Here is a 12,215-nt window from a genome sequence, read left to right as displayed (position 1 = left end):
TTTTTAGATTTATTTAAAGAAATAAATATAAATAGAAGAAATAAATCATGTGTGAAGATATTTTATTATTTTTAGCAAGTTATAATTATTTTTTTCTATTTCTCGTTTTTTTTTTCAAGATAGACTCTGAGCATGATAGAATCTTTTCAATTTACAAATCCAATAAAAAAAAATTAACAAAAAATGATTTGGTTTTATTTTAAAAAAATCAAAATTTTCATATAGCACTATAATTGTCTCAATAAAAAGATTAAAAAAAAAAACAAGAAACAAGAAACCAAGTCCAAATTTCATTGTGGTATATTGCAAACAATACATGTTATTGTAATTTTTTTTATTTTTTAATGGATTAGGATATTGATTGTTTTTGTATTATAAAAATATTTTTGAAAGAAATTAATTTTTTATATATTTTTTAAAATTGTTTTGATGTAATAATATTAATTTTATATATTTTTTAAAATTGTTTTGATGCAATAATATTAAAAAAAAATTAAAAATTATTATAATATATTTATAAAAAATAAAAAAATTATTAACATAATATTAAATAAATAATATTAAAAAAAAATTAAAAATTATTATAATATATTTATAAAAAAAATTATTAACATAATATTAAATAATTTTTTTTTCAAATTTATCATGAAAACATGAATAAAAGCGTCAATTTGAAATTAGTCATTCCTACCTTCGAACCCGTTTTTTCATTGGCAATAGCAGTGCCCTTACTCTATTTTTCCGTCGGTGGAGAAGGATGACGTAAGCCAAAACCATCAAGCACGACTTTTTAGAAAAACGAATAAAGAAAGGAAAATGGAAAACATATAAAATCATAGGAGAGAATGGAATAGTGCGTTTCTGAAGTTTGGACGGCTCTAAGGTGCTCTTTGATTATTATGAATAAAATGGTGGAAATTACATGAAGAAATTGAAGTGACATTTTAATTTCAATATTATGTGTGAAATAATTATAAATAAATAATAATTCATCAAATGATTTCATTAATAATAATTATAATAAAAGTAATAATAACAATTTTAATGGTGGTAAAAGAAAAGGAGTAAGAATAAATGATAGGAGAATAATAATAATTTAAGAGAACTAAAGTCATTAAAATATAAATGATGGTAGTATCGAGAAAGAAAAGCGATGGAAATAGTAAAATAGTGGCAATGCAGTAATAATAATTTATTTATTTAAAAAAAACAATAATTTCATTATTATTAGTGATATCGGTTAGTTATGATAGTTATAAAAATAATTAATATACAATAAATAAAAATGATATGATCTCTTTATAAAAAAATCATTTTCATTTTTTATTCACACCTCTTCACATAAAAATGAAATTATGTATTTTTATTCTTCATTTTAACCAAAATAAAACTCTCACTTTTATTCTCATCATTTCATTTTTTAATTACCAAACATATCCACGCACGTACATTTCGCCAGTTGGTAGTCGTAGAGTACGAGATCCATTGATGTGGTCATGGAGGAGAAATTATTCACGTTTACGAAGCGGACATCCCATCCCAGGAGCAGAGGGTTTCTCTTATCGACACCTGTACAGATATTTTGTGAAAAAATCGTACAGCTAGAAGAACTTTGATTACCTGCCGACACGTTGCATGAATCACCAATAATACTCGTCTGCTTTTACTTGTGTTTTTAAATGGTTTTAATGTTTTTATATTAAAGATAATTTTAAAAAATAAAAAATATTATTTAAATTTATTTTCAAACAAAAAAATATTTTAATTTCAATACAATATCTTTCAAATTTCATGCTTTGCACTTATGTTATAACTCTATAGCCTTGTCTTTCTTGACCATTTATCTACATTGTTATATCGATTTGTTTACTTTTATTTTAAAGGTTTATTTTAATTTATTCTTAGTTTCCGCTAACTTTCCTTGACCCAAGAAAACTAACTTCTCCTTGCGGTTTCATTGCTTGGGGACCTTTAATCTCTCTTTTTTTTTCCTTGTGATTTCATTATACTGTAATGCACATTCTGATTAAGTCTGTCGCCTTTTCACATATCAAAACCTTAAATAACTATTTTGCAATTGATTGTATTTTTTTTTTTTGCCTGTTTTATATTGCAGTAGCTGTTTTTTCCTTAAATAACTATTTTGCAATTGATTGTAAAATAAGTTTTTTTTTGGCTGTTTTATATTGCAGTTGTAGTTGTTTTTTTGCTAAAATATATTAAAATAATATTTTTTTTATTTTTAAAAAATTATTTTTAAAATCAACACTTCAAAATTATTTAAAATATAAAAAAAATAACCTTTTATAAAAATATTAAAAATTTTATAAAACATAATTTGCAACATATTTCTAAATATCAAACTATTTGTGATAATAGCTCTGCAATGAATACAAATTTAACGGATGAAAAAATCCTAAAAGACTCAAATTTAATGGGCACAAGATCCTTCAATACAACATCTTTTAAAATATCCCTTGAAATAACTTTTTAGCTCATTGTCCGTATAAAAAAACCATTCATGAATACATTCACAAGTTTAAGTTTTACAATATTTTTATTCTTAGTATTTTTAGTAAATATATTTTTAAAGTTTATCTCTTTAAAATATTATAATAATTTTACTTTCTACAGAATTACCAATTTAAATATCTAAACATCCCTACACCAATCAAATAAAATATTTTAAGATACTAGCTATAAATCACTCTGACTTTCCTGATATTAAATACCAAATTGAGTTTTTCACATCAACTACCCAGCAAAAATATGTCTTTGATGGAACTAAATTATCAACCTACTTAATTTAAAGCTGCTTAGAAGTTCGGTATCACTTTTTTTAAGCTATAGGCGTCCTTGGAACTCATGACATTATCTCCAAACTCCCTAAGCAGTCCGTAGGCCCAGATGGTCTCTTTCCGTGTACGAGGGACTCTCTCGAGCATGTTGATCTTTCAAAAATGCAGCAACATTTCGGGCAATTCTTGTCACAATTCTACGGCCAGTTAAAGGCTTTCGGTCCATCACTTCGTGGTCCTCGAAAGCGGGCGACATGCTGCTGAGGCGATCAAGGCATCATTAATATGGGCCCTCCAAATACATGGCGTGTAGGGGTCTCACTGTCTGAGTATGAGCACAAGTGTCGTTTTCTGGTGAAAAACAAAAAAAACAAACAGAACGGGTGCCCTACCCTTTCATCACTTCCTTGTTCAAATTGATTTCAACAACCTCAATAATAACCTGTCAGCCATGTCACCCGTGAAAATTGTTAACATATCGCATGATGCCACATGGATTGAGTCCTGTCAACAACTATTATTTCGGGTGCTATTTGGTACGTACCATTGTTAGACTTGTCATTATGTTTAGCTTTGTTTGGTCGCTGTTAAGGCCCATTTTATATTGTCCTGTATTTAGACGTGTTTTTTAGAAATTCATTGAAATATATATATATATATATATTATTTTTTAAAATTTATTTTTAATATAAAAAATACAAAAAAATTAGAAAAAAATTTCAATACATTTAAAAAATATTTTTTAAATACAAAAAAAACTATCTTTTTATTATTATTTCTCATCGACACACCACCATTTTTTTTTCCTTTCAAAGAAAAATAAAAGTTTAATGGATCCCCTCCAGTAAATTCTGGTAAAATATTGGTGAAATTCTACTTAAGGGGATGGCACATCAAAGTGAAAAACCATATAATGAAGTGCTTTTTACTATAAGTGTTTAAGTGAAAACGATTAGTAACTTAACTTTATTTTTGTCAAGGGAATTAGGGAGTAAAACACTTTTGCCTATCCAAATTAATAATAGAAAAGGAGTCAATTATTATTTAAATAATGGTAATTTCAAAATCATGCAATGAAAGGATGCCTATCCAAATTAACAATAAAAAATAATTTTATTAAAATATTTTAAACATAAAACAATATTATAATGATTAGGAAGAAAAGTATTAAGTGCTTGTTTTCTTATTTCTCTTCATTGGTGAATTATGTCGTAATCCAATTGATGGCCTCGTTGATATTCGGTGCTGCCCAATCCACTTACGAGCTTCTTTGTTGTATTTGCAGAGATAAACTTACCTCATAAGAATGACTTATGACTAATGTGTCAAATAAATCATCTCAATCTAATATCTTAAGTTGTTAGTTAAAGTTTCAATATATAATTTATATTATTCTCTAACACACCCCTCTCAAGTGACATCCTCTTGAGTGAAAGTCATTTAAACTTGAAACATGTACAAGTCTATATTATCTTATGCTTGATTTTTATCAAATAAATAGGAGTGATGAGATTCGAACTCGTGACCACTTGGTCATTAAGGTTCCAGTATCATGTTCAAGAATCAACTCAAACTAATAGTTTAAACTATTAGGTAAGGTCTCAATATATAATTTATATGATTATTTAACACAATGAACATGTAAATGTGATAGATTCTAAGGGAAATAGCAAGAAATAATGAAACTAGACCTTGGGGGTGAATTATGTCGTAATCCAATTGATGGCGTCGTTGATATTCGGTGATGTCCAATCCACTCACGAGCTTCTTTGTTGTATTTGCAGGGATAAACTTACCTCGTAAGAATGACTTATGACTAATGCGTCAAATAAATCATCTCGATCTAATATCTTAAGTTATTAGTTAAGGTCTCAATATATAATTTATATTATTCTCTAACACACCCCCTCAAGTGACATCCTCTTGAGTGAAAGTCATTTAAACTTGAAACATGTACAAGTCTATATTATCTTATGCTTGATTTTTATCAAATAAATAGGAGTGGTGAGATTCGAACTCGTGACCACTTGGTCATTAAGGTTCCAGTATCATGTTCAAGAATCAACTCAAACTAATAGCTTAAACTGTTAGGTAAGGTCTCAATATATGATTTATATGATTATTTAACACAGTGAATATGTGAATGTGATAGATTCTAAGGGAAATAACAAGAAATAATGAAACCAGACCTTGGGTTTTTTTTTTTTTATGGGATGGTTAATTTTCCAACACAAACAATTAAGACCTAGCTCTTTGCAGATAGTGAAAGGTGATACAACTTGTTCGCAAAAGATCAAATTGTTAGTTAAACAACTTATTCAATGATTGAAGGCCTGCAACTTTCTTTTCTTTTAACATCTGTGAGTTCATGTCAAGTGCTTATGAACTTCGATGATTTAAGGAGGCAGGGAAGGAGAACATTTCTATTATTTGTTGTTGCTGGCATATATATGATGTCATATTTGTTTTGGATATACTAGCTATGATGGCTATAAGGGATTGATTGGGACTCGAACGCGAAACTAGTTGAATGGAGCATAGAATTTATTTGATGAAAAATAGTTTAAAAACCCTCCCCAAATCGTGCTTGCATTTTTCCAATGGATTTGCATCTTTCATTAATGAAAATTTTTTGATGTAGTGAGGAATCGCTCTGGTTACTCGCTATTCAAGAATTCTTGTTTAGACAGTTCATACCATTTATACATAGTATTTTGATCTAAGATTTCAATTCTTTCATGTTTTATCCGAAGATCCATCAAAAAGTGTTTCCATGGGATAGAACCTCCCCAGGGAATACAAGGTTTTCATGAGGCTAATCTTAAACCATCATCCAAGCATGAATGCCTTCATTTAAAAGAATAATTGTCTTCCTGGTGTTTTTTCATATTTTCAATAAAACCTTCTCGTAAAAGTATTTTAATAATATAAAAGATATTTGTATTTAATAAAAAAATATGACCACACATATTATCATAAATTAAAATCAACGCATTAAATGAATTTTATAGTAAATCTAACTTCATAATTTTAAAGTGTGACCAATATGTGAACAACAAATAAAAAATAAAGTTAATTTTTTTTAAAAAATCATCAAATAGTTTTTAATCATAATAGAAAATACAATGATGATTATATAGAATATGATTATTTTTCTTGATGAGAAATTTATATAGAGCATACCATATTTCAGGGATCCACGATATCTTTAAAAAATATATAGAACTTTCCTTTAAAATCAATCTATTTAAGCATTAATATACATTTCATGTGACAAACTAATATTACCAACCAAACCTCTTTGTCATAAAGCTTCTCTTGATGCCTCTATCGATGTTATATACTTAGCCCCAATTACAGACAATGCAACATTGGATTGTAAAAATTATTTCCCAACTAATGACATACCCTGAGAAAGTAATAAATATAACCTATCGGTGATATTTTATTATATAATTATTAGCATAATCTGAATTTACAAAGCATCTAACACTACTAGTGTCATATATCAAACCAATATCTGTAGTATTTTTAAGACAACAAGATATCAGTTTCATGATTTGTTAATGAACTTTATTAGGATTTTTCACAAACCTGCCACCGCATTAATAACATGTGAAATATTTGGACAAGGGCAGATCATAGCATATATAATGATTCTAACTACAGTAGTATATGAAACACATGACATATACTCATTCTTCTCCTTATTTTTTGGTGACAAAGCTACATATAACTTAAAATAGTTTGTAAGTAAAGTATATATTGGCTTGTATTCTCTTACACGTCAAAATGCTCAAATGTTTTTTGAGAATACTTCATGTGGGATAAGTATAATTAGTTAGCGTTTCAGTCGCTATATATCTCCATCCCCAAATCCTTTTTAGCTAAACCCAAATCATTCATCTAAAAATCACCACTAAATCAATCCTTTAAGTTGTTGATCTCAAACATGTTATTGGAGGTATTCAACATGTCAATAACATACAATAATAAACACATAAATGAACCATTTGAGATCTTTCTAAACAATCATAATCACTCCTTAAGTAATCATGTTCAAGTATAAAAGTATCAAACCTTGAGCAATGTAACTACCTCGATGACTGCTTCAAACCATATAATGACATTTTTAATAAGCACATATGGTTTTTTTTTTTTATGACCTTGAGCAATGTAACCTCTTACTAATGCATATAGATCATCCAATCCTCCAACTTACCATATAAAAAAAGTTATATTGATATTTAGATACTTAAGCTTTAAGTCAAACAAAGCAACCATAACAAATAATACATAGATAGAACTATGTTTTAATACTAAATAGGACACTTCATTAAAGTTAATATATTTTCTTTATGTAAAGCCCTTAACAATTAAGTATGCTCTACACTTTGTATTCTTAACCCCTAAAATTATATCTTTTCTTTTGTAAATCTATTTACACCCACCAATCTTTTTGTACTATGGTGGTTTAACAAGTTCTCATATTCAATTCCCATAAAGAAACTCAATCTCCTCATTCATAATAAACATTTACTGAGAAGATTCTTTGTAAAAAATCACATCTTTCTAAAAACAAGGCTTATGATCATCAAGATTCTTTGCAACGTCCAAGGTAAAATTAACTAAATCAGCACAACCATTCTTAATTAATACTTTTATCTATTTTCTTGCCTTCTTGTTGCAATAATAAAATGTTTTTCTTTAGGTGCATTTTTATTAATTATATCATGCATCATTTCTTTAACAAGTTCGACTGAAACATCTTGATATATTATATCTAAAGCTCTAACCTTAAGCTACATCTGCTCGTTAGTAACCTTAGTACACATCTCAATATAAACAAAAGTCAACTCATTTTCCTTACTAAACATAATAAACTTATCATAGATCAAATCCATGTCAGTGATAAACTTAGGTAATTGGGGATCAACATACCATAATCGATACCCCTTTATCTTAGATGCATAGCTTAAGAATATACATTTCTTTTTTCTCAAACCCAAAGTTATCTTTCTTAGCATGAGTATAAGTAGGATAACCAAATACTCTCAGTTTATAATAACTAACTGAAGGACTAGGTTATAGTTCATATGGAGTCGTCAATTTTAAAAATATTATTGAAGTTCTTTTTATCAAATAATAAGTCATGTTAACTATTTTAATCTAAAAATTAGTTGATAATGCAATTGTGAAAGGATGCAACGTGCACTTTCCAAGAGTATCATATCCATACATTTTATAATTCTATTTTGTTGTGGTGTATTTATGAAAATATAATGTTTAAAAAACTATTCATTCTTATAAAACTCATCAAACTTGCTTGTATAAAATTCCAAATCATTATCGGTTCTTAAGCACCTATTCTTTTTACCAATATGCTTCTCAATCAAAATTTTTTATTACTTATAAGGTGATGAAGACATTTGTCTTTCTCTTCAATAAACCCAGGCATTTCTAAAATAGTTATCAATAAATATCAATATATATTGTGCTTTTCTTGTCAAGTTTAAGTGTTTACCTAGCATAATTTAATAGGAGAATTTAATCAAATGACTTAATTAGTGCCACGGAGACATTACTAACTAGGAACGCCTAAGATTGCTTTGATTATGAGTTTGTAATATAATGTTTTAACTTATGTGAAAAAAATCAATTTCCTAGAAAAACAATAATTACAGACGCGTCAGCCAAGCAACTTGCATTTGTGCTCATTGCTTACATTCTTAGATCTCTTGAAACGATAACATTGTCACCTTCATTGATTTTAAGTTTCAAGAGATTTTTTTTTAATAATATATATTTTTTTTTTAAAAAAATTTATTTTTAACATCAACATTAAAATAATTTTTAAAAATTAAAAATTTCCAGAAACACATCCCAGCTGCAGCACAGACGCTTAGACAAATTGCTTGCGGGCAATGCAATGAGTGGATGGTTGAAGATTTAAATCTGAGAAAAAAGAGTTGCAAAAGAATTATACATATGTCCATTAATTGTGACTTTAATTTGCGGTGGCCCTTTTGTGTTTTGTGGTTGGAGTATGCCATCAAACTCGTAGTTTGTCAGAAGACGGCGTTTCTAGTTTACAGGCGCACGAGGGCCGAGGCATCCAGAAGCCACACCACCGTGTTCGCTAGCTAGCTCCACCCGCAAGAAAATGTAAATGAAAACGAGTACAATTATGTGATGAAAAGTTTCAATTTAAGACCCCGAAATGGCGAAATCCAACCATCAGCAAAGGCGGGAGTTTCGTTCTCGATTGCTTATCATCGCCATTTACACTGACGTCAAGATGCGCACCTGACCCAGGCCTGTCCGTACCTGTGGTTCAGGCCTGGTCTAGTAATTCTATGCGAGTGCTGGGCGGAGGCTTCAGCGGATATGCCGTAAACTGATGACCCTTTAGCCGTCAATTGCAGGCTTCGGAACTAAGTTCACTGCTCCTCGTGAAGAAAGCTATCCGAAGCAAGAACATAGGGGGACTGTGGTTTTTTTAAAAATATTTTTTTTTATGTTTATTTAGTATTAAAAAGTCTAGTTAATATAAAATATTTATTTTTTAATTTTAGACTAGCTATACGTTTTTGAAAATTATAAAAAATTATAAAATATTATATTATTTATTTATCATATCAAATTTATTCTTCAATTTTTTAATTACTATATATATATATTTTATTTTTTCCCTTCATATTATCTTCTAGAATTTGATTTAATTTAATTTTTATATTTATTTATTTTTCATGATATTGTCAAATATCATAAAATAATCCATTTCTCAATAATTTACTTTTTACAAAAATAATTTTTCAAAAAAAATATTTTTAATAAGCTTAAAAAAATAAAAACACTAACAAGTCATTTTACAAATTATTTTTAATGTTATAGTAAAATATTAAAAAGTATTTTTTAATTTATTTTTCATAAAATCATTTGAAAATTAATTCCAAGCTTAACAAGATTACTTGCGTCGATTCTTTGGATTCGTTTAGCGTTCCTTGTCTTATATGTGCTTCTTGATATTTCATAGTAATTCATTGACGAGTCGAAGTATTTGAATATGAACGAGGAACCGCCCACCGTTGAATTATTACCTGGAACGAAAGGGACGAAGAAAAAAAAGGCGAAAGAAGAAGAAAGCTGGACCAGATCGGCATAGCACGTGAAAAACAAGTTGTGGTGTCTTTTTCAGAACCCCCCTCGACTCACCGCTGCCTCCTCTGGTGGTTCCATTTGGTATGTTCGTATATATCTTTTCCTATTCTCGTCTTGATTTTGGGCCACAATTATGTCACGTTTTTTACATAGCCATTAGTCGTGCTTAAAATAGCTTCACAACAAAACAACAGAGTATTTCAATAGCAGAAAGCAGTTGATGTTGCCATAAAAAGAAGTGGTCCAGGGAGGTGGCTTGCATCTTACCGAGTCATTAGTTTGAATTCTTCATGTCACTTCCAGCACACAAATTTGCGATGCATATTTGGTATGAATTGGGTCATTAGCATAGTGAATTTTAAAAAAAAAATGATGAATTGATGTTTCCTACTACTGAGAATCCCATTACATATAAATAATAATCTGCAGAAGATTTTGATTAAAATCTATTTTTGAGTTTATAAGTTGGATAAAAATATATATTTTAATTTATAAAATATATTTAAAAAAATTTAGTAAAATTATAATTTTTATATAAATGAATTAACTGATTAATATAATTAGATCTAATCAAGCAGTAGTTTAGATAAAATATTAAAATTTCACCATATCATACTTTACAAATATAATATTTATTAAATTTTTTAAAGTATGATAACTATATTGTTATGTTTAAAAATAATAATTTTTAATAAAAATTATGTTTTTTTAAATATTTCAAACTATTTCGGCAAAAAAAGAAACTTTATTAATTCATTAATTTTATTATTTTATTATGCTAATTAAAAAAAAATCATGCACATATAGTGTTGGAATTTTATAAACAAATATTTTTTTTTAAAAAAAAAACATCATCATTGAATTAAAGACTTGCACGCGTTGTTAAGTCTTATCACCAAACCATCTTTTAAGATGCAGACAAACAACATGATGGGCTTTTTTGTTTTAGGCAAGTTGCGAGGAGTAAAAAAAATAAAATCTATTTTAAATAAATTTTTTATATTTTAAATTATTTTGATATTCAAATGTTATAAATAAATTTAAAAAATATTTTGATATATTTCTAAATAAAAATAAAATTTTTAAAAATAACCACTACCCTAAATCACATAAATCTTTTATCAATTTTGATGAGGGAGTTAAATTGACTTTGCTTAAGTTGTAGAACTGAATTAAATTTATTACACAAAACTAACCAATAAATACTCTCGCACTCTTCTCTTCCATCTCTCTGAGATGAGTCTCTTTCAGAGTTTGTTGCGTGTTGGTGCCACATGCCAGTGTTGTGCTGGTGATGATGCCTTTTCTTTTTCCGTTATGTTTCTTTTCTTCTTCAATAATACCAGATCTAGTATATTTCCTCTGGATATGATGCTTTTCACAGTTTTTGTCTAGTTTAGATGATGTTTTCCTGAGTTCAAGCCCCCCTTTTTTTAAAAAGAATTTCTTCCTGTGTTTTTTTTTGCCCCTTTACATGTCTGGATTATAGTTTTTAAACCTTCCTTGATTCTCAGACCAATTGAAAATTTAGGTTTTTATTTTTGACCGGCTCAATTTTTATTTTAAAAAAATTTAAAATAATATTATTTTGATAAAAAATAAAAATCAAGAGACTGAACAAAGTTTTTAAACAGTGTTTTTTTATGTTAATGAATTCACACGAGACTGAACAAAGTTTTTAAACAGATTTTTTTATGTTAATGAATTCATTGAGTCACATCTAATTATAATTTTTTTTATTTTTTCAATTCAGTCTAATTTCAGCTTACTTGTTCAGACCAAATTTTTAAACTATAGTATTGATATTGCAATGAAAATTTTATTTAGATTACGATCTTTTGGTAAAAAATGCTTAATCAAGTGAAAGATCAGGGTTAGGCAGAGCTATTGGTGGGTTGCTGCTAGGGAAAAAAAAAAACAGCAGCTGTCCATTCACTAGGGGTGTTCATTTTCGGTTCGGTTCAAGTAAAAAATGCTTAATCAAGTGAAAGATCAAGGTTAGGCAGAGCTATTGGTAGGTTGCTGCTAGGGAAAAAAAAAACAGCAGCTGTCCATCCACTAGGGGTTTTCATTTTCGGTTCGGTTCGGTTTTTATAAAAAAAAAGTAACCAAACTGGAAAAAAAAAATTTGAAAAAAAAAAACCGAAACCGAACCGAAACCGGGTCAAACCGACCGGTTTCGGTTCGGTTTGGTTTTTTAAGGGAAAAACCATTTCAAATCGGTTTGGCTCGGTTTTTCCGGTTTGGCTCGGTTTT

This window comes from Populus euphratica, unplaced genomic scaffold (genome assembly GCF_000495115.2).
Source record: "Populus euphratica unplaced genomic scaffold, PopEup_1.0 scaffold93.1, whole genome shotgun sequence".
Lineage (NCBI taxonomy): Eukaryota > Viridiplantae > Streptophyta > Magnoliopsida > Malpighiales > Salicaceae > Populus > Populus euphratica.
This window is presented reverse-complemented; position numbering follows the sequence as displayed.